The sequence below is a fragment of the Salmo salar genome, chromosome 09, assembly GCF_965601325.2.
Source record: "Salmo salar chromosome 09, fSalSal1, whole genome shotgun sequence".
Lineage (NCBI taxonomy): Eukaryota > Metazoa > Chordata > Actinopteri > Salmoniformes > Salmonidae > Salmo > Salmo salar.
This window is the reverse complement of record NC_138299.1, coordinates 92,631,051-92,653,811: the sequence shown is the minus strand read 5'-3', so window position 1 is coordinate 92,653,811 and position 22,761 is coordinate 92,631,051. Positions and strand designations below refer to the sequence as shown.

The 22,761-nt window shown below is 45.5% G+C and overlaps 1 protein-coding gene across 1 annotated transcript in view; it reads left to right on the top strand.

Annotated features, from left to right (window-relative positions):
* LOC106612141 (actin-binding LIM protein 3) overlaps positions 1–22,761 on the top strand; it is a 125,310-nt gene that overhangs the window by 597 nt on the left and 101,952 nt on the right. The window lies entirely within an intron of this gene.

Below are 22,761 nucleotides of genomic sequence, written 5' to 3'. Positions count from 1 at the left end.
TATCTTCTCTAGGTTACTGTGAAGCTATCTTCTCTTCTCTAGGATACTGTGAAGCTATCTTCTCTTCTCTAGGATACTCTGAAGCTTTCTTCTCTAGGTTACTGTGAAGCTATCTTCTCTTCTCTAGGATACTGTGAAGCTATCTTCTCTTCTCTGGGTTACTATGAAGCTTTCTTCTCTTCTCTAGGTTACTGTGAAGCTTTCTTCTCTAGGTTACTGTGAAGCTATCTTCTCTTCTCTAGGTTACTATGAAGCTATCTTCTCTAGTTTACTATGAAGCTATCTTCTCTTCTCTAGGTTACTATAAAGCACTCTTCTCTTCTCTAGTTTACTTTGAAGCTATCATCTCTTCTCTAGGTTACTATGAAGCTCTCTTCTCTAGTTTACTTTGAAGCTATCTCTCTTCTCTTGATTACTGTGAAGCTCCGTTCTCTAGTTTACTTTGAAGCTATCTTCTCTTCTCTAGGTTACTGTGAAGCTATCTTCTCTAGTTTACGTTGAAGCTATCTTCTCTAGGTTACTGTGAAACTCTCTTCTCTAGGTTACTGTGAAGCTCTCTTCTCTAGGTTACTGTGAAGCTCTCTTCTCTAGGTTACTGTGAAGCTCTCTTCTCTAGGTTACTGTGAAGCTCTCTTGTCTAGGTTACTGTGAAGCTCTCCTCTCTGAGGTGTATATAGAGATAAGCCAGATGAACAATAAGAGGCAACAATAGAGAATATACATGTTGAGTTGCATTCAACGAAACATTAACTGCTAATGTGCATTCAATTCAAGATTGTATTAACATGTGTTCTCATTCACTCTGTATTGATGTTAAGTTATTCTCACAGAGCTACAGACAAAAGCCTTTTCTGCTGTTTTCCCCTCTTTTCCCTCTTTCCCCTGTTTCCTCTCTTTCCTCCCTTTCCCCTCTTTCCCGTTTCCCTGTTTCCTCTCTTTCCTCTCTTTCCTCTCTTCCCCCTCTTTCTCCCTGTTTCCCCTGTTTCCTCTCTTTCCTCTCTTTCCCCTCTTTCCCGTTTCCCTGTTTCCTCTCTTTCCTCTCTTCCCCCTCTTTCTCCCTGTTTCCCCTGTTTCCTCTCTTTCCTCTCTTTCCCCTCTTTCCCGTTTCCCTGTTTCCTCTCTTTCCTCTCTTTCCTCTCTTTCCCCTCTTTCCTCTCTTTCCCCTCTTTCCCGTTTCCCTGTTTCCTCTCTTTCCTCTCTTCCCCCTCTTTCTCCCTGTTTCCCCTGTTTCCTCTCTTTCCTCTCTTTCCCCTATTTCCCGTTTCCCTGTTTCCTCTCTTTCCTCTCTTTCCCCTCTTTTCCCTCTTTCCTCTCTTTCCTCTCTTTCCCCTCTTTCCTCTCTTTCCCCTCTTTCCCGTTTCCCTGTTTCCTCTCTTTCCTCTCTTTCCTCTCTTTCCCCTATTTTCCCTCTTTCCTCTCTTTCCTCTCTTTCCCCTCTTTCCTCTCTTTCCCCTCTTTCCCGTTTCCCTGTTTCCTCTCTTTCCTCTCTTTCCTCTCTTCCCCCTCTTTCCCCCTCTTTCCCCTGTTTCCTCTCTTTCCTCTCTTTCCCCTCTTTTCCCTCTTTCCCCTGTTTCCTCTCTTTCCTCTCTTTCCTCTCTTCCCCCTCTTTCCCCCTGTTTCCCCTGTTTCCTCTCTTTCCTCTCTTTCCCCTCTTTCCCCTCTTTTCTCTCTTTCCTCTCTTTCCCCTCTTTCCTCTCTTTCCCCTACTTCCTATCTTCCCCTCTTTCCTCTCTTTCCCCTCTTTTCTCTCTTTCCTCTCTTTCCCCTCTTTCCTCTCTTTCCCCTACTTCCTATCTTCCCCTCTTTCCTCTCTTTCCCCTCTTTCGCACTTTCCTCTCTTTCCTCTCTTTCCCCTCTTTCCCCTCTTTCCTCTCTTTCCTCTCTTTCCCATCTTTCCTCTCTTTCTCCTCACCTCTCTTCCCCTCTTTCCCTTCTTTCCTCTCTTTCCTCTCTTTCCTCTCTTTCCCGTTTCCTCTCTTTCCCCTCTTTCCCCTATTTCCTCTCTTTCCCCTCTTTCCTCTTTCCCCTCTTTCCTCTCTTTTCCCCGTTTCCTCTCTTTCCTCTCTTTCCCCTATTTCCTCTTTCCCCTATTTCCTCTCTCTCCCCTCTTACCCCTGTTTCCCCTGTTTCCTCTCTTTCCTCTCTTTCCCCTCTTTCCCCTCTTTTCTCTCTTTCCTCTCTTTCCCCTCTTTCCTCTCTTTCCCCTACTTCCTATCTTCCCCTCTTTCCCCTGTTTCCTCTTTCCTCTCTTTCCCCTGTTTCCTCTCTTTCCCCTCTTTCCCACTTTCCTCTCTTTCCCCTCTTTCCCACTTTCCTCTCTTTCCCCTCTTTCCCCTCTTTCCTCTCTTTCCTCTCTTTCCCATCTTTCCTCTCTTTCTCCTCACCTCTCTTCCGCTCTTTCCCTCTCCTCTCTCCTCTCTTTCCTCTCTTTCCCGTTTCCTCTCTTTCCCCTCTTTCCCCTATTTCCTCTCTTTCCCCTCTTTCCTCTTTCCCCTCTTTCCTCTCTTTTCCCCTGTTTCCTCTCTTTCCTCTCTTTCCTCTCTTCCCCCTCTTTCCCCCTCTTTCCCCTGTTTCCTCTCTTTCCTCTCTTTCCCCTCTTTTCCCTCTTTCCCCTGTTTCCTCTCTTTCCTCTCTTTCCTCTCTTTCCTCTCTTCCCCCTCTTTCCCCCTGTTTCCCCTGTTTCCTCTCTTTCCTCTCTTTCCCCTCTTTCCCCTCTTTTCTCTCTTTCCTCTCTTTCCCCTCTTTCCTCTCTTTCCCCTACTTCCTATCTTCCCCTCTTTCCCCTGTTTCCTCTTTCCTCTCTTTCCCCTGTTTCCTCTCTTTCCCCTCTTTCCCACTTTCCTCTCTTTCCCCTCTTTCCCCTCTTTCCTCTCTTTCCTCTCTTTCCCATCTTTCCTCTCTTTCTCCTCACCTCTCTTCCCCTCTTTCCCTTCTTTCCTCTCTTTCCTCTCTTTCCTCTCTTTCCCGTTTCCTCTCTTTCCCCTCTTTCCCCTATTTCCTCTCTTTCCCCTCTTTCCTCTTTCCCCTCTTTCCTCTCTTTTCCCCGTTTCCTCTCTTTCCTCTCTTTCCCCTATTTCCTCTTTCCCCTATTTCCTCTCTCTCCCCTCTTACCCCTGTTTCCTCTCTTTCCCCCCTTTCCCCTCTTTTCCCTGTTTCCTCTCTTTCCTCTCTTTCCCCTCCTTCCCCTCTTTCCCATTTCCTCTCTTTCCCCTGTTTCCTCTCTTTCCCCTTTTACCCTCTTTCCCCTCTTTCCCCTCTTTCCTCTATTTCCCCTGTTTCCTCTCTTTTCCCTCTTTCCCCTGTTTCCTCTCTTTCCTCTCTTTCCCCTCTTTCCCCTGTTTCCCCTCTTTCCTCTCTTTCCCCTCTTTCCCCTCTTTCCCCTCTTTCCCCTGTTCCCTCTCTTTCCTCTCTTTCCCCTCTTTCCCCTGTTCCCTCTCTTTCCCCTGTTCCCTCTCTTTCCCCTGTTTCCCGTCTTACTCCTGTTTCCCCTATTTTACCTGTTTCCCCTGTTACCTCTCTTTCCTCTTTCCTCTCTTTCCCCTCTTTCCGCTCTTTCCTCTCTTTCCCCTCACTTCTTCTCTGATTCATCAATGGTTTTGTTAGCTCATCCTTAGTAATATTTATTGAATAAGTTGCTTCAATTAGGGGACTGGGTGTCAGGATGGGGGTATGTATTTGTGTGGTATGTATTTGGGGTTATGTTAAGGGTTAGGGGTCAAGGTAGGGGACTGAGTGTCAGGATGGGGGTATGTATTTGGGGTTATGTTAAGGGTTAGGGGTCAAGGTAGGGGACTTGCTGTGAGTCGTCTTAGACTACCTTCAGTAGCTGTTGCTGTCTGACATGTCATGGTTTCTGTGTGTCTGTCTGGCTGGCAAACGACATCTCTACATAATCATTCACAGAATTTGATATTAGAAATGTGCATTTTGTCTTTTTAATTTCGTAAACAATCCATCCCCCTGCTTAATTGTGTCATCATCTTCATCATCAGCATCATCAGCATCAAATTCATACTGTACCTCACATCACGTATATCCACAAACCTAATGTCTCCCCGAATTGCAAAGCTCATTGCGACCAGTCCCTGTCAGCCCCAGTCCAGCTCTACACCAAGCCTGGACAGCTCAGTCCCTGTCAGCCCCAGTCCATCTCTACACCAAGCCTGGACAGCTCAGTCCCTGTCAGCCCCAGTCCAGCTCTACACCAAGCCTGGACAGCTCAGTCCCTGTCAGCCCCAGTCCATCTCTACACCAAGCCTGGACAGCTCAGTCCCTGTCAGCCCCAGTCCAGCTCTACACCAAGCCTGGACAGCTCAGTCCCTGTCAGCCCCAGTCCAGCTCTACACCAAGCCTGGACAGCTCAGTCCCTGTCAGCCCTAGTCCAGCTCTACACCAAGCCTGGACAGCTCAGTCCCTGTCAGCCCCAGTCCACTGTCTTCAGTCTGTCCAGAGATCCCCAGGACCCACACTGCTGCACTGTCTTCAGTCTGTCCAGAGATCCCCAGGACCCACACTGCTGCACTGTCTTCAGTCTGTCCAGAGTTCCCCCAGGATCCACACCGCAGCACTGTCTTCAGTCTGTCCAGAGTTCCCCCAGGACCCACACTGCTGCACTGTTTTCAGTCTGTCCAGAGATCCCCAGGACCCACACTGCTGCACTGTCTTCAGTATCCCCAGGCTCTCCTCCCCGTCTCCCCAATCTCCCCTCTCCTCTCCTCCCCTGTCTCCACTCCCCCTCTCCTCCCCCTATCCCCCCTCTCCTCCCCCTAACCCCCCTATCTCCCCTCCCCCTAACCCCCCTATCTCCCCTCTCCTCCCCCTGTCTCCACTCCCCCTCTCCTCCCCCTATCCCCCCTCTCCTCCCCCTAACCCCCCTATCTCCCCTCCCCCTAACCCCCCTATCTCCCCTCTCCTCCCCCTGTCTCCACTCCCCCTCTCCTCCCCCTATCCCCCCTCTCCTCCCCCTAACCCCCCTATCTCCCCTCCCCCTGTCTCCCCTCCCCTGTCTCTCCTCCCCAATGTCCAGGTCTGTATGATTGAATTATTATTAGGCCTACATCAATCTTTCTCCTGTTATTGGATGTTGTGGCATTATTCACTATTCATTCTTTAGGCTCCCATGTAGTTCCTTGCCTTATTGAGTGTGTGTGTGTGTGTGTGGTGTGTGTGTGTGTGTGTGTGTGTGTGTGTGTGTGTGTGTGTGTGTGTGTGTGTGTGTGTGTGTGTGTGTGTGTGTGTGTACAAATTCTTTGGTGGCTGTATAAATGTTTGGAATTGTTTTGTTAGTCTGTAGAATTATTGTGTCATCTGACAGGAGACGGAGGGGTTAGGTCACTATGTAGAGAACTGTCAACAGAGCAACAAGCACGAGCTGTCTGTAGACACACACAGACACACACACACACACCTTCTCAGCAGCGTGTCTGTAGAGTCAGCAGTGTCACAGCAGGCAGATGGTTGTGTGACGTGTCAGTGCTCTGGCTCCAGGCATACACACACACAGCAAATACAGCATCTCCTCACCCCTCCTCTCCTCACCCCTCCCTCTCCTCTCCTCACCCCTCCCTCTCCTCTCCTCTCCTCTTTTCTCTTCTTCTCTCCTCTCCTCTTTTCTCCTCACCTCACCTCTCCTCTCCACTTTTCTCTTCTCCTCTCCTCTCCTCTTTTCTCCTCTCCTCTCCTCTTTTATGGTCTCCTCTCTTCTCTCCTCTCCTCTTTTCTCCTCACCTCTCCTCTTTTATGGTCTCCTCTCTTCTCCTCTTTTCTCCTCTCCCACTAGGCCTGTTGGTGTTAGTGTTCTGTGCTGTTCTGTGTGTTATCCGCTTCATTGTTTGAGATAGCCCAGGAGCTACACTGTAATTACATTGAGGTTAGACTGTCTCTTCTCATCTGCTGCTTGCTCTGTATCTCATGGTCAGTTGGTTAGAACCGTGTGTCTTTTGGTGTGTTTCTTTCTGGGTATACAAGTTAGAGAGCGCAAGGTTACTCTCTGATGTTTCACGCTCTGTCGCACACGACTACACAAAATCCTTCTCTATATCGCTCTCTCTTTCTTTCTATTTCAATTTCCATCTCTCTCTCTTTCTCCCTCTATCTCTATCGCACTCTCTCTCTTTCTCTCTTCCCATCTCTCTCTCCCTCCCTCTATCGGTCTCTCTTTATTTCTATTTCCATCTCTCTCACTTTTTTTTTGAAGTTCTTTGTGGGTCTGTGTAATCTGAGGGAAATCTCTCTCTCTCTCTCTCTCTCTCTCTCTCTCTCTCTCTCTCTCTCTCTCTCTCTCTCTCTCTCTCTCTCTCTCTCTCTCTCTCTCTCTCTCTCTCTCTCTCTCTCTCTCTCTCTCTCTCTCTCTCTCTCTCTCTCTCAATTTTTTTGAGGGGGCTTTATTGCATGGTAAACATATGTTTGCATTGCCAAAGCAAGTGGAATAGATAATAAATAAAAGATAAATAAACACTGAAAAAATAATTAAACATAAATATTATATTTACAATGGTGTTTGTTCTTCACTGGTTGCCCTTTTCTTGTGGTAACAGGTCACAAATATTGCTGCTGTGATGGCACACACTGGTATTTCACCCAGTAGATATGGGAGTTTAACAAAATGGTGTTTGTTTTCAAATTTTTTGTAGGTCTGTGTAATCTGAGGGAAATATGTTTCCATCTCTCTCTCTCTTTCCATTTCCATCTCTCCTACGCTATACGGAATAGGGTGCCTTTTGACCAGGGTATCTACGCTATACGGAATAGGGTGCCTTTTGACCAGGGTATCTACGCTATACGGAATAGGGTGCCTTTTGACCAGGGTCTACGCTATACGGAATAGGGTGCCTTTTGACCAGGGTCTCTACGCTATACGGAATAGTGTCCCTTTTGACCAGGGTATCTACGCTATACGGAATAGGGTGCCTTTTGACCAGGGTATCTACGCTATACGGAATAGGGTGCCTTTTGACCAGGGTATCTACGCTATACGGAATTGGGTGCCTTTTGACCAGGGTATCTACGCTATACGGAATAGGGTGCCTTTTGACCAGGGTATCTACGCTATACGGAATAGGGTGCCTTTTGACCAGGGTCTCTACGCTATACGGAATAGGGTGCCTTTTAACCAGCGTCAAAATAGGGTGCTTTTTGGAATGCACACACTGTCAATTAAATAACTGAGTCAGTTAAGAACACATTTTTATTTACAATGATGGCCTAGGAACAGTGGGTTAACTACCTTGTTCAGGGGCAAAATGACCGATTTTTACCTTGTCAGCTCGGGGATTCAATCTAGCAACCTTTCGGTTACTGGCCAAACGCTCTAACCACTAGGCTACCTACCGCTCAAGGTAACAGTTCATGAACTAAGGATTGAGAAAGAGAAGTATTTCTGGCCATCGGGGCTGACCAGGCGTGTCAGGACTTATCCACAGTCACTCCTGTGAGGTGACGAACACACTGAGTCCTTGAGAACCAAGCCTTCAGCACACAGAGTTAGAATCAATAGAAGAGACATGTCCAATCTATGTCTATATATTTCTATGCCTTCAGCCTTGGTGACATTGGTGGGGGCCGGGCTGGTATAAGTCAACATGTGGTCTGTCTAATAGAGAAGTTTGACCCACTTCTCGCTCCGTAGAGTGACATGGTCTGTCTTTGATGTCACTGGACAAGGGCTTGAATTTCCCGGCAGCATCAGCGGCTATGGTCGTCGATGCCTCCTTGTGGGGCCGTAATTCCCTCTAAATAAACGTAGGCTTTTTGGCCAAAGTTGCCATTGTGCTGAATATAATCATTATAATTCCCTTCACCTGGCTGCCAATCGCCGTAGCCTACCCCGAAGCACCTGTCCCTCACATGACTCTCTCAGATACAATATGTAAATTCTTATTAGCCAAGCCCATCACGTCATTGGGTCCTTCTCACAGGCATCACAGCTCTGAGGTAGGCTACAACTTAAGACAGACACATCGTGGATGTAACGGCGTGCGTCCTACCAGAACGAACAGGCACTGACCTTTCTGTCCTATCAGAACGAACAGGCACTGACCTTTCTGTCCTATCAGAATGAACAGGCACTGGCCTTTCTGTCCTATCAGAATGAACAGGCACTGACCTTTCTGTCCTATCAGAACGAACAGGCACTGGCCTTACAGTCCTATCAGAACGAACAGGCACTGACCTTTCTGTCCTATCAGAACGAACAGGCACTGAACTTTCTGTCCTATCAGAACAAACAGGCACTGGCTTTACTGTCCTGTGGCCCGTCTGCCCGGAGCTGCCAGAGTGGCCCGTCTGCCCGGAGCTGCCAGAGTGGCCCGTCTGCCCGGAGCTGCCAGAGTGGCCCGCCGTTTCGGATCTGCCAGAGTGGCCCGCCGTTTCGGATCTGCCAGAGTGGCCCGCCGTTCCGGATCTGCCAGAGTGGCCCGCCGTTCCGGATCTGCCAGAGTGTCCCGCCAGCCGGGCGCAGCCATCGCCGCCCGCCAGCCGGGCGCAGCAAGGGACACCCGCCAGCCGGGCGCAGCCATCGCCGCCCGCCAGCCGGGCGCAGCCAGGGGCGCCACCTAAGTGGGTGCAGCCAGGGGCGCCACCTAAGTGGGCGACGCCGAAGGTGGAGTGAGGTCCACGTCCCGCACCTGAGCCGCCTCCTATATAGGTGGGTTGGGGAGGGGGGGTGTAGCACAGTGCCGTAGTTGACGGCAGCCACCCTCCCTTCCCTTCCTTTAGTTTAGGGGGATATTTTTTGTTGTTTGGGGGTTTTTGTCTTTTCTTTTAGGTGCATTCGGGGTCTGCACCTTTGGGGGGGGGGGGGGGGGGGGGGGTACTGTCACGTCCTGACCAGCAGAGGGAGTAAGTGTATTAGTTTTGGTTAGGACATGGCAGAGGGTTTGTGTTTTGTATGTTTTCTACGTTCTGTCTAGTTTAGTTTTTCTATGTTTAGGTTTGGGTGTTGGACTCTCAATTGGAGGCAGGTGTTGCTAGTTGCCTCTGATTGAGAGTCCTATATAGAGGTGTGTGTTTGGTTTGGGTTTTTGTGGGTAGTTGTATTTGCACTGCGTTATGTTAGCCCGCAAATCTGTTAGCTGTTTCTGTTAGTGTTTGCACCTGACAGGACTGTTTTGGCTGTCAGTTTTCTTGTTTTTTGTAAAGCGTTCTTGATTAATTAAATTCAAAGATGAACACGAACTCCGCTGCATATTGGTCTACTTTCTCAGACGAGGACTTCTCTGTTTCGTCTGAGGACAAAGACAGCTGTGACATTGTTACTCAGGCCCAGAAGCTAGGATAGAAAACACTCTAAAGTTTCTAAAACTGTTAAAATTATGTCTGTGAGTATAACAGAACTGATATAGCAGGCGAAACCAAGAGGACAAACCCCCCCCCCCCAAAAAAATTCAGCCTACCACTGTTTTCAATGTCTGTCACTTTTATTATAAGGCGAAATCCTCCCAGATTGCAGTTCCCAGGGCTTCCACTAGATGTCAAAAGTCTTTAGAAAGAGTTTCATGCTGGATTTTGGAAAAATGAGCCACAAATTGTAGTTTTTCTAGGTGGCTCCCATTTTGGCTGTAGTGTTTCCAAGCACGTGGAAGACAGCATGTTCTTTGGTATTTTTCTCCGGTAAAGACAATAACGATTCTCCATCTTAAATTTGATCGTTTATTTACGTATAAGGGTACCTAAGGTTTGATTATAAACGTTGTTTCACTTGTTTGGAAAAGTTTATTAGTAACGTTTGGGATTCATTTTGTATGCATTTTGATGGAGGGAAACTGGGTGGATTATTGACTGAAGCGTGACAGCTAAACTGAGTTTTTATGGATATAAAGAATGACATTATCGAACAAAAGGACCATTTGTGATATTTGGAGTGCCTACAGAAGAAGATCATCAAAGGTAAGGAATTTATTATATCGCTATTTCTGACTTTCGTGGCTCACCTGCCTGGTTGAAATATGTTTTTCATGCTTTTGTATGCGGGGCGCTGTCCTCAGATAATCGCATGGTGTGCTTTCGCCGTAAAGCCTTTTTGAAATCTGACAGAGCGGCTGGATTAACAAGAAGTTAATCTTTATTTTGATTAATTACTTATTTTATGAAAGTTAAATATTTATAATACTGTAGTTTGAATTTCACGCTCTGCAATTTCACCGGATGTTGGCCAGGTGGGACGGTACCGTTAAGTTAACTTCTCCATAGTCGCTGATCTAAGGTCAGTTTTTGTCTTGTAAGAATTTGTTGGTGAGAGGGTAACCAGCCTCTATCATCCGTTCTATTAGCCAACGTGCAATCACTGGAGAATAAACTGGATGAACTCTGTTTGAAACTATCCTACCAAAGGGACATTAACCTGTTGGGGATAGGGGGCAGTATTTGCATGGCCGCATAAAAAACGTACCCGATTTAATCTGGTTACTACTCCTGCCCAGTAACTAGAATATGCATATAATTGTTTGATTTGGATAGAAAACACCCTAAAGTTTCTAAAACTGTTTGAATGGTGTCTGTGAGTATAACAGAACTCATTTGGCAGGCCAAAACCTGAGAAGATTCCAAACAGGAAAAGTTCTCTCTGACAATTTCTTGGCCTTCTTGATCATCTATATCCAAAACAGGGGATCTCTGGCATAACGTGACATTTTCTAACGCTCCCATAGGCTCTCAGAAGGCGCCAGAACGTTGAATGGTGACTTTGCAGGCTGAAAAACAGTAGCGCATTTGGATAGTAGTCAATCTGAGAACAATGAGACTGGGGGCGCGTGCACGAGCCGACACCATGTTTTTATTTTTTCGTCTTTGAACGAAAACAGGGTTTCCCGGTCGGAATATTATCGCTTTTTTACGAGAAAAATCGCATAAAAATGGATTTTAAACAGCGTTTGACATGCTTCGAAGTACGGTAATGGAATATTTAGAATTTTTTTGTCACGAAACGCGCCGGGCGCGTCACCCTTCTTTACCCTTCGGATAGTGTCTTGAACGCACGAACAAAACACCGCTATTCGGAAATAACTATGGATTATTTGGAACCAAACCAACATTTGTTATCGAAGTAGAAGTCCTGGGAGTGCATTCTGACGAAGAACAGCAAAGGTAATCCAATTTTTTAATAGTAAATCTAAGTTTGGTGAGTACCACACTTGGTGGGTGTCAAAATAGCTAGCCCGTGATGGCCGGGCTATCTACTCAGAATATTGCAAAATGTGCTTTCACCGAAAAGCTATTTTAAAATTGGACACCGCGATTGCATAAAGGAGTTCTGTATCTATAATTCTTAAAATAATTGTTATGTTTTTTGTGAACGTTTATCGTGAGTAATTTAGTAAATTCACCGGAAGTGTTCGGTGGGAATGCTAGTCACATGCTAGTCACATGCTAATGTAAAAAGCTGTTTTTTGATATAAATATGAACTTGATTGAACAAAACATGCATGTATTGTATAACATAATGTCCTAGGGGTGTCATCTGATGAAGATCATCAAAGGTTAGTGCTGCATTTAGCTGTGGTTTTGGTTTTTGTGACATTATATGCTAGCTTGAAAAATGGGTGTCTGATTATTTCTGGCTGGGTACTCTGCTGACATAATCTAATGTTTTGCTTTCGTTGTAAAGCCTTTTTGAAATCGGACAGTGTGGTTAGATTAACGAGAGTCTTGTCTTTAAAATGGTGTAAAATAGTCATATGTTTGAGAAATTGAAGTAATAGCATTTCTAAGGTATTTGAATATCGCGCCACGGGATTCCACTGGCTGTTGAGTAGGTGGGACGCAAGCGTCCCACCTAGCCCATAGAGGTTAAAAACTGTAATATCTTATGTTTCACCGAGTCGTGGCTGAACGACGACACGGATAATATACTGTTGGCTGGGTTTTCAGTGCATCGGCAGGACAGAACAGCTACGTCTGACGAGAGGTGAGAGTGTGTGTTTATTTGTCAATAACAGCTGGTGCGCAATGTCTAATATTAACCTCTTACATCTAGACGTTCCGCTAGCGGAACACCTGCTCCAATATCCAATGATAGGCGTGGCGCAAATGACAAATTCCTCAAAAATACAAAAACTTCAATTTTTCAAACATATGACTATTTCACAGCATTTTAAAGATAAGATTCTCCTTTATCTAACCACACTGTTCGATTTCAAAAAGGCTTTACAGCGAAAGCAAAACATTAGATTATGTCAGCAGAGTACCAAGGCAGAAATAATCAGACACAAAAACCCAGAAGACAGCTAAATGCAGCACTAACCTTTGATGATCTTCATCAGATGACACACCTAGGACATTATGTTATACAATACATGCATGTTTTGTTCAATCAAGTTCATATTTATATCAAAAAACAGCTTTTTACATTAGCATGTGTAATTTACTAAATTACTCACGATAAACGTTCACAAAAAGCATAACAATTATTTTAAGAATTATAGATACATAACTCCTCTATTCACTCGATATGTCCGATTTTAAAATAGCTTTTTGGTGAAAGCACATTTTGCAATATTCTAAGTACATAGCCCAGGCATCACGGGCTAGCTATTTAGACACCCAGCAAGTTTAGCACTCACCAATATCAGATTTACTATTATAAAAGTTTGATTACCTTTTGTTGTCTTCGTCAGAATGCACTCCCAGGACTGCTACTTCAATAACAAATGTTGGTTTGGTCCAAAATAATCCATCGTTATATCCGAATAGCGGCGTTTTGTTCGTGCGTCCCAGACACTATCCAAATGGTAAAGAAGGGTCGTGCGCATGGCGCAATTCGTGACAAAAAAAATCTAAATATTCCATTACCGTACTTCGAAGCATGTCAACCGCTGTTTAAAATCCATTTTTATGCAATTTTTCTCGTAAAAAAGCGATAATATTCCGACCGGGAATGTCCATTTAGCTAAACAGAGGAATGAAAACAAACCTTTTGGTCGACGCGGGCATGAGCCTGAGTCTCACAGTACTGTAACCAGCCACTACCCAAACGCGCTACTTTGTTTCAGCCAGAGCCTGCAAAGCCACGATTCCGCTTTTTGCCGCCTTCTGAGAACCTATGGCAGCCGTAGGAAGTGTCACGGGACAGCTAAGATCCTCACTCTTCAATAAACAGAGACAAGAAGAACGACACCTTGTCAGACAGGCCACTTCCTGCATGAAATGTTCTCAGGTTTTTGCCTGCCATATGAGTTCTGTTATACTCACAGACACCATTCAAACAGTTTTAGAAACTTTAGGGTGTTTTCTATCCAAAGCCAACAATTATATGCATATTCTAGTTACTGGGCAGGAGTAGTAACCAGATTAAATCGGGTACGTTTTTTATCCAGCCGTGAAAATACTGCCCCCTAGCCATAACAGGTTATTAAGGTACTGTGAGGTATTGCTCACCTGAGGTAGAGTACCTCATGATAAGCTGTAGACCACATAAGCTGTAGACTCTCTACCAAGAGAGTTTTCATCTATATTTTTTTGTAGCCGTCTATTTACCACCATAAACTGACGCTGGCACTAAGGCCGCACTCAACGAGCTGTATAAGGCCATGAGCAAACAACCATAAGAAGTTAAATTGTTTAACTTGGGTCAAACATTTTGGGTGGCCTTCCACAAGCTTCTCACAATAAGTTGGGCGAATTTTGGCCCATCCCTCCTGACTGAGCTGGTGTAACTGAGTCAGGTTTGTAGGCCTCCTTGCTCGCACACACTTTTTCATTTCTGCCCACACATTTTCTATGGGTTTGAGGTCAGGGCTTTGTGATGGCCACTCCAATACCTTGACTTTGTTGTCCTTAACCTCTTGACGGTCGCCTAGGATAGGGGGCGCTACAGCGCTTTTTGAAAAAAATTCGTGCCCATTTTAAACGGCCTACTACTCAAACTCAGAAGCTAGGATATGCATATAATTAATACCTGTGGATGGAAAACACCCTAAAGTTTCTAAAACTGTTTGAATGGTGTCTGTGAGTATAACATAAGTCATATGGCAGTCAAAACCCCGAGACAGATCGAAACAGGAAGTGGAATTCTGAATTGCGGACTCAACTTCATCTCGTTGCCTATAAATCACACCGTGAGCAATGGTTCATTGAGCACTTCCTATTGCTTCCACTAGATGTCCCCAGTCTTTACAGAGTGATTTGAGTCTCCTACTGTGAAAACTGACTGAATGACACGCTGTGGAACGTGGTCACATGAGGAGGGCCATCACCATTATGACGCCGGTGCCCCTGGCTACCCTCCCATTTTGAAACGTTTATAAAGACAATGCAATCGTCCCCCTTGAATCTTATTGGAGCTCTGGTTGAAAAAGGCCCTAAAGATTTATGTTATACAACGTTTGACATGTTTGAACAAACCTAAATAAGAAAAAAATGCATTTTGTTGAAAGAGTAGCCCCGCGCATGTCGGAACTTTTGGTGCAGCCTTCAGAACGCGCTAACAAGAACAAGCTATTGGAACATAAAGGATGAACTTTTTCAAACGAAAATACATTTGTTGTGGACCTGGGATTTCTGGAAGTGCCTAAGGATGAAGATAATCAAAGGTAAGGGATTATTGACAATAGTATACAAGACTAGATTTGATATGCGATTGTTCCAAGATGGCGCTGACCTGTATTGCTAGCCTATTGTTCTGAGTATCGCATCCCTTTTTATCGCAAAGTGTGATTACCCAGTAAAGTTATTTTTAAATCTGGCATTACAGGTGCTTTCAAGAGATATTCATCTATAAATCTTAGAATGACAATATTACATTTTAAAAATGTTTTCGAATAGTAATTTAGTAAATTGTAGCGCTGTTTCACCGGATGCATTTGAGGGAAAATAGTTAGTCAACGTTACGCGCCGATGTAAAATGCTGTTTTTATATATAAATATGAACTTTATCGAACAAAAGAATGGATGTATTGTGTAACATGATGTTACAAAAAATTCAAAAACAACAAAATGTCATAATTCAACTTTCTCAAACATACGACTATTTTATACCACTTTAAAGATACACTTCTCGTTAATCTAACCACATTGTCCGATTTCAAAAAGGCTTTACAGCGAAAGCAAAACATTAGATTATGTTAGGAGAGTACATAGACAAAAATAATCACACAGCCATTTTCCAAGCAAGGACATGTGTCAATAAAACCCAAAACACAGCTAAATGAAGCACTAACCTTTGACGATCTTCATCAGATGACACTCCTAGGACATTATGTTACACAATACATGTATGTTTTGTTCGATAAAGTTCATATTTATATCCAAAAACTGCATTTTACATTGGCGCGTGATATTCAGAAAATGTATTCCCACCAAAACAACTGGTGAATGTGCACATCAATTTACAAAAATATCTTCGTCAGAATGCACTCCCAGGACTGCTACTTCCAGAAGATATGTTGTTTTTGTTCCAAATAATCCATATTTATGTCCAAATAGCTTTGTTTTGTTCGTGCGTACAGATCACTTATCCAAAGGCATAACGCGCGAGTGCGGAACGAGAGACGAAAAGTCAAAATGTTCCATTACCGTATTTAGAAGCATGTCAAATGCTGTTTAAAATCAATCTTTATGGTATTTTTAACGTAAAATTGCAATAATATTCCAACCGAACAATAGCATATTCAGTGAAGAAGAAAAAGAAGGAGGGGCGCTCTCGCAGGACCGAGCATATCCAATCCCTTTGTTGCCAGGCAGACCACTCAGTAACTGAGCTCCTATAATCTGCCCAGTGACAGGAGAAGGCTCAAACCACTCTCTGAAGGCTTTAGACAGCCAATGGAAGCCTTAGGAAGTGCAACGTCACCCCACAGACACTGGAGCCTCGATAGAGAATCAAAAGAAGAACTACAATTCTCAGACTTGTCACTTCCTGCTTGGATTTGTCTCAGGTTTTTGCCTGCCATATGAGTTCTGTTATACTCACAGACACCATTCAAGCAGTTTTAGAAACTTCAGAGTGTTTTCTATCCAAATCTACTAATAATATGCATATTCTAGTTTCTGGGCCAGAGTAGTAACCTGTTTAAATTGGGTACGTTTTTCATCCGGCCGTGAAAATACTGCCCCCTAGCCCAGACAGGTTAAAGGCCCAGTCAACTTAGTGTATTTAAACTTCTGACCCACTGGAATTGTGATACAGTGAATTATAAGTGAAATAATCTGTCTGTAAACAATTGTTGGAAAAATGACTTGTGTCATGTAGAAAATAGATGTCCTAACCGACTTGCCAAAACTATATTTAGTTAACAAGAAATGTGTGGAGTGGTTGAAAAACGAGTTTTAATGGCTCCAACCTAAGTGTATGTAAACTTCCGACTTCAACTGTACATAGACTAATGTTTTTCCTAACCGAATAGCAACTGTTTTTCACTTTTCAAATCAATTTAATTGTCTATTTTGGTTAATGGCCTTGATGCATATGGCCTTGGTGCCCTGGCAGACTGGATACCTCTTGAAGGCCAAATGACCTTGGCTCTGAAATTTGTGATTTTCAAGAGGTACCCAATCTGCCAGGGCAACAAGGCCATCTGCACCAAGGCCATTGGACCCTATATCACACTCTGATGGATGGGCCTCCCCAAGGTGGGGGGAAGGAAGGAAGGAAGGAAGGAAGGAAGGAAGGAAGGAAGGAAGGAAGGAAGGAAGGAAGGGAAGGAAGGGAAGGAAGGAAGGAAGGAAGGAAGGAAGGAAGGAGGTGGGTGAAAAAGAGAGAGAGGGAGTGGGGGTGAGAGAAAGAGAGAACAAGAGAGGGGGGAAAAGATAGAGGGTGTAGAGAGAGAGAGTCTATACTGTTTTTTTTGTAAATAGAGACAGTCACTGACTTACTGCAGCTAATCACCACCTGCTTTGGGTGTTTCTTCTCAACATGGTCTTGTTGACAACCCTACATCCCCTCCCTCTGTTCTGTTGTCTCCATCCTTCTCTCTTCTTCTCCTCCCTCTCATCTCTTCCCTTTATCTCAGCGGAGAGAGAGAGACTAACAACGACTAACAACTAACAACATTGGACACTTTATGGAACACAAAGCGTTCACTATCTCATCCTGGAATATCCAAGGCCTGAGGTCATCTGCCTTTGGCCTAAAGAGCAGGAGCCTGGACTTCACCAAAGAAATCAGAAATACAGACATTGTCATCCTACAAGAAACATGGTATAGAGGAGATGGACCCACTGCTTGCCGTCTAGGTTACAGAGAGCTGGTAGTCCCATCCACCAAACTGCCAGGTGTGAAACAGGGAAGAGGGGTGTGATAATTTGGTATAGAGCAGACCTAACTCACTCTATTCAATTAATCAAAACAGGAACATTTTACGTTTGGCTAGAAAGTCAAAAGGAAATTATCTCAGAGATTTTTTTTTATTTAACCTTTATTTAACTCGGCAAGTCAGTTTACAATGGCGGCCTACCCCAGCAAAACTTGGACGACGCTGGGCCAATTGTGCGCCGTCCTATGGGACTCCCAATCACGACCGGATGTGATACAGCCTGGATTCGAACCAGGGACTGTAGTGATGCCTCTTGCACTGAGATACAGTGCCTTAGACCGCTCTGGAGCCAAAAAGTCCTCCTGTGTGCTACCTATATCCCCCCACAAGAATCCCCATAGTTTAATGAAGACAGCTTCTCCATTCTAGAGGGGGAAATCAACCATTTCCAGGCCCAAGGACACGTACTATAGTCTGTGGTGACCTAAATGATTGAACCTGACACTCTTAGCACACAAGGGGACAAACACCTACCTGGAGGTGGCAGTATTCCCTCCCCAATATGCCCCCCTAGACACAACTATGACAACATAACCAACAAAGATGGGTCACAACTCCTGCAGCACTGTTGCATGCTGGGTATGTACATAGTCAATGGTAGACTTCGAGGGGACTCCTACAGTAGGTACACCTATAGCTCATCTCTTGGCAGTAGTACTGTAGACTACTTTATCACCGACCTCAACCCATAGTTTCTCAGAGCATTCACAGTCAGCCAATTGACACCCCTATCAGATCACAGCAAATCATAGTCTATTTGAACAGAGCAATACTCAATCATGAGGTATTGAAGCCGAACAAACAACATATTATTAATGAAATGCTATAGATGGAAGGAAGGTAGTGTAGAAACCTTCCAAAAAACGATTTGCCAACAACAAATCCGATTCCTTCTAGACAACTTCTGGACAAAATGTTTTCCTGCAACATTGAAGGTGTAAACATAGCAGTAGGAAGCCTGAACAATATATTTGACCTATCAGCTAAGATATGAAATTACGGCAGAAAACCTAAGACAACTAACAACAATGAGAAATTATTTGATGAGGAATGTAAAAACCTAAGAAATAAATTGAGAAACCTATCCAACCAAAAACACAGAGAACCAAAAAAATCTTAGCTTCGCTATGGTGATACACTAAAGCAATACAGAAATACACTAAGCAAAAAGAAGGAACAGCATGTCAGAAATCAGCTCATTGTGATTGAAGAATCCATAGAATCAAATCACTTTTGAGAAAATTAGAACACACTAAACCAACAACAACACGATGTAACGTGGGTCGTCTAAAAGGAGACCAAGACTCCGGGCTGCGGACCGCTGCTGAAGACTCCGGGCTGCGGACCGCCGCTGAAGACTCCGGGCTACGGACCGCCGCTGAAGACTCCGGGCTGCGGACCGCCGCTGAAGATACTGGGCTGCGGACCGCAGCTGGAGGCTCTGGACTGGGGAGCATAGCTGGAGGCTCCGGACTGGGGAGCGTAGATGGAGGCTCCGGACTGGGGAGCATAGATGGAGGCTCCGGACTGGGGAGCGTAGCTGGAGGCTCCGGACTGGGGAGCGTAGCTGGAGGCTCCGGACTGGGGAGCGTCGCTGGAGGCTCCGGACTGGGGAGCGTCGCTGGAGGCTCCGGACTGAAGAGCGTCGCTGGAGGCTCCGGACGGAAAAGCGTCGCCGGAGGCTCCGGACTGGGAGGCGTCATAATAGGTTCCGGACTAGTGACCGTTGCTGCTGGCTCCATGCCATGGATCATCTCTACAGGTTCCGCGCCAAGGATCATCACTGAAGGCTTCTTACCATGGATCATCTCTACAGGTTCCACGCCAAGGATCATCACTGGAGGCTTCTTACCATGGATTATCTCTACAGGTGCCTGGCCATGGATTATTCCTACAGGCTTCGTGCCATGGTTTATCCCTACAGGCTCCGGACCATTTATAATCCCTCCAGGCTTTTTGCCAAGGATTATTTCTTCAGGTTCCAGGCCATGGATTACCTCTTCAGGCTTCTTTCCATGGAATATCCCTACAGGCTCTGGGCCATTGATCATCACTCGAGGCTTAATGCCATGGATCATCTCTCCAGGCGTCGGACCATCGATTATCACTGGAGGCTTTGTACGTGGAGCAGGAACCGGTCTCACCGGACTGGGGAGACACACTAAGGACCAAGTGCTCGAAGCAGGCACCGGCCGTACTGGGTTATGGATGCGCACTGGAGGGAGAGTGCGAAGAACAGGTACAGGACGTACTGGATTCTAGAGGCGCGCTGGAGGGAGAGCGCGAGGAGCAGGCACAGGACGTACTGTGCTATGGAGGCGCACTGGAGAGAAAGTGAGAGAGGCAGGCACATGCTTACCACAAAAAGCACGGGTAGTTGACTCAGGCCTCACCCCTGGCCCAGCCAAACTACCCGTGTGATTTTTTGGGGGGCTGCCTCTCGTTTTTCCCAGGTAGGCCCCAAGTCCAGTTCCTCCTCACCATCCACTCCGTATGTGACCAGGTGTCCATTTCTGCCCGGGCACGCCGCTTGATCCAGTCATGGTGGGTAGTTCTCTAACGTGGGTCGTCTAAAGGAGACCAAGGCGCAGCGTGTATAGTGCTCATATTTACTTTTTAATGAATACACTTGAACAAAACGACCGACAACAGTTCCGTAAGATACACTTTGACAAAACGGAAAACAACTACCCACAAAAACCCATGAAGAAAAACCCCTACTTAAATATGATCTCCAATCAGAGGCAATGAGGACCAGCTGCCTCCAATTGGAGATCAACCCAAAAAACAACAACATAGAAATAGAAAACATAGAACACAAACATAGAAATAGAAAACATAGAAAAACACAAAACACCCCCTGTCACACCCTGACCTACTCTACTATTGAAAATTACATCTTACTAGGGTCAGGACGTGACACACGAAGAGCTATTTATCCAAAATGGAGATGTATGGGTAAACCACTTCCCCAAACTTTTCAGACAAATAACAAAGAACCAAGAGCAAAAACATATACATGATCAAATACACATTTTAGAATCAGCTACTAAAGACTACCAGAACCCATTGGCTTCTGCAATTACATTGGATGAGCTACAGGACAAAATACAAACCCTCCAACCCAAAAAGGCCTGTGGTGTTGATGGTATATCAAACAGAATGATAAATATACAGACCACAACTTTAAATGGGCTATTCTTAAACTCTTTAACATCATCCTCAGCTCTGGCATCTTCCCCAATATTTGGAACCAAGGCCTGATCACCCCAATCCACAAAGGTGGAGACATACAGTATTTGACCCCAATAACTACTGTTGGAATATGGAATATATATACTGCTCAAAAAAATAAAGGGAACACTTAAACAACACAATGTAACTCCAAGTCAATCACACTTCTGTGAAATCAAACTGTCCACTTAGGAAGCAACACTGATTGACAATAAATTTCACATGCTGTTGTGCAAATGGAATAGACAACAGGTGGAAATTATAGGCAATTAGCAAGACACCCCCAATAAAGGAGTGGTTCTGCAGGTGGTAACCACAGACCACTTCTCAGTTCCTATGCTTCCTGGCTGATGTTTTGGTCACTTTTGAATGCTGGCGGTGCTTTCACTCTAGTGGTAGCATGAGACGGAGTCTACAACCCACACAAGTGGCTCAGGTACACAGCTCATCCAGAATGGCACATCAATGTGAGCTGTGGCAAGAAGGTTTGCTGTGTCTGTCAGCGTAGTGTCCAGAGCATGGAGGCCAGTACATCAGGAGACGTGGAGGGGGCCGTAGGAGGGCAACAACCACGCAGCAGGACCGCTACCTCCGCCTTTGTGCAAGGAGGAGCAGGAGGAGCACTGCCAGAGCCCTGCAAAATGACCTCCAGCAGGCCACAAATGTGCATGTGTCTGCTCAAACGGTCAGAAACAGACTCCATGAGGGTGGTATGAGGGCCCGACATCCACAGGTGGGGGTTGTGCTTACAGCCCAACACCGTGCAGGACGTTTGGCATTTGCCAGAGAACACCAAGATTGGCAAATTCGCCACTGGCACCCTGTGCTCTTCACAGATGAAAGCAGGTTCACACTGAGCACATGTGACAGACGTGACAGAGTCTGGAGACGCCGTGGAGAACGTTCTGCTGCCTGCAACATCCTCCAGCATGACCGGTTTGGCGGTGGGTCAGTCATGGTGTGGGGTGGCATTTCTTTGGGGGGCCGCACAGCCCTCCATGTGCTCGCCAGAGGTAGCCTGACTGCCATTAGGTACCGAGATGAGATCCTCAGACCCCTTGTGAGACCATATGCTGGTGCGGTTGGCCCTGGGTTCCTCCTAATGCAAGACAATGCTAGACCTCATGTGGCTGGAGTGTGTCAGCAGTTCCTGCAAGAGGAAGGCAGTGATGCTATGGACTGGCCCGCCCGTTCCCCAGACCTGAATCCAATTGAGCACATCTGGGACATCATGTCTCGCTCCGTCCACCAACGCCACGTTGCACCACAGACTGTCCAGGAGTTGGCGGATGCTTTAGTCCAAGTCTGGGAGGAGATCCCTCAGGAGACCATCCGCCACCTCATCAGGAGCATGCCCAGAAATTGTAGGGAGGTCATACAGGCACGTGGAGGCCACACACACTACTGAGCCTAATTTTGACTTGTTTTAAGGACATTACATCAAAGTTGGATCAGCCTGTAGTGTGGTTTTCCACTTTAATTTTGAGTGTGACTCCAAATCCAGACCTCCATGGGTTGATAAATTGGATTTCCATTGATTATTTGTGTGTGATTTTGTTGTCAGCACATTAAACTATGTAAAGAAAAAAGTATTTAATAAGATTATTTCATTCATTCAGATCTAGGATGTGTTATTTTAGTGTTCCCTTTATTTTTTTGAGCAGTGTATCAATGAATTGGCGAGGGCAGTCTCCAGCACCCGGCCTCACCCTACAGGACTCAGAAGTCAAATGTCTACTGTTTGCTGATGATCTGGTGCTTCTGTCCCCAACCAAGGAGGACCTACAGCAGCACCTAGATCTTCTGCACAGATTCTGTCAGACCTAAATCTCAGTGAGACAAAAATAATGGTGTTCCAAAAAAGGTCCAGTAGCCAGAACAACAAATACAAATTCTATCTAGACACTATTGTCCTAGAGCACACAAATATTTACACCTACCTCGGCCTAAACATCAACACCACAGGTGACTTCCACAAGGCTGTGAACAATCTAAGAGACAAGGCAAGAAGGGCCTTCTATGCCATCAAAAGGAACATGAACCTCGACATACCAATTAGGATCTGGCTAAAAATACTTGAATCAGTTATAGAACCCATTAACCTCTAGGGTTTTAAGGTCTGGGGTCCGCTCACTCAGCAAAATGGAAGGAAAAAAATGGGATTAACACCCAGTTGAGCCTCTGCATGCAGAATTCTGCAAAAATATACTTTGTCTACAATACAACACATTTAGACCCAAACAAATGATTAGAAAGCAAAATGATAACTATTTGGCACACT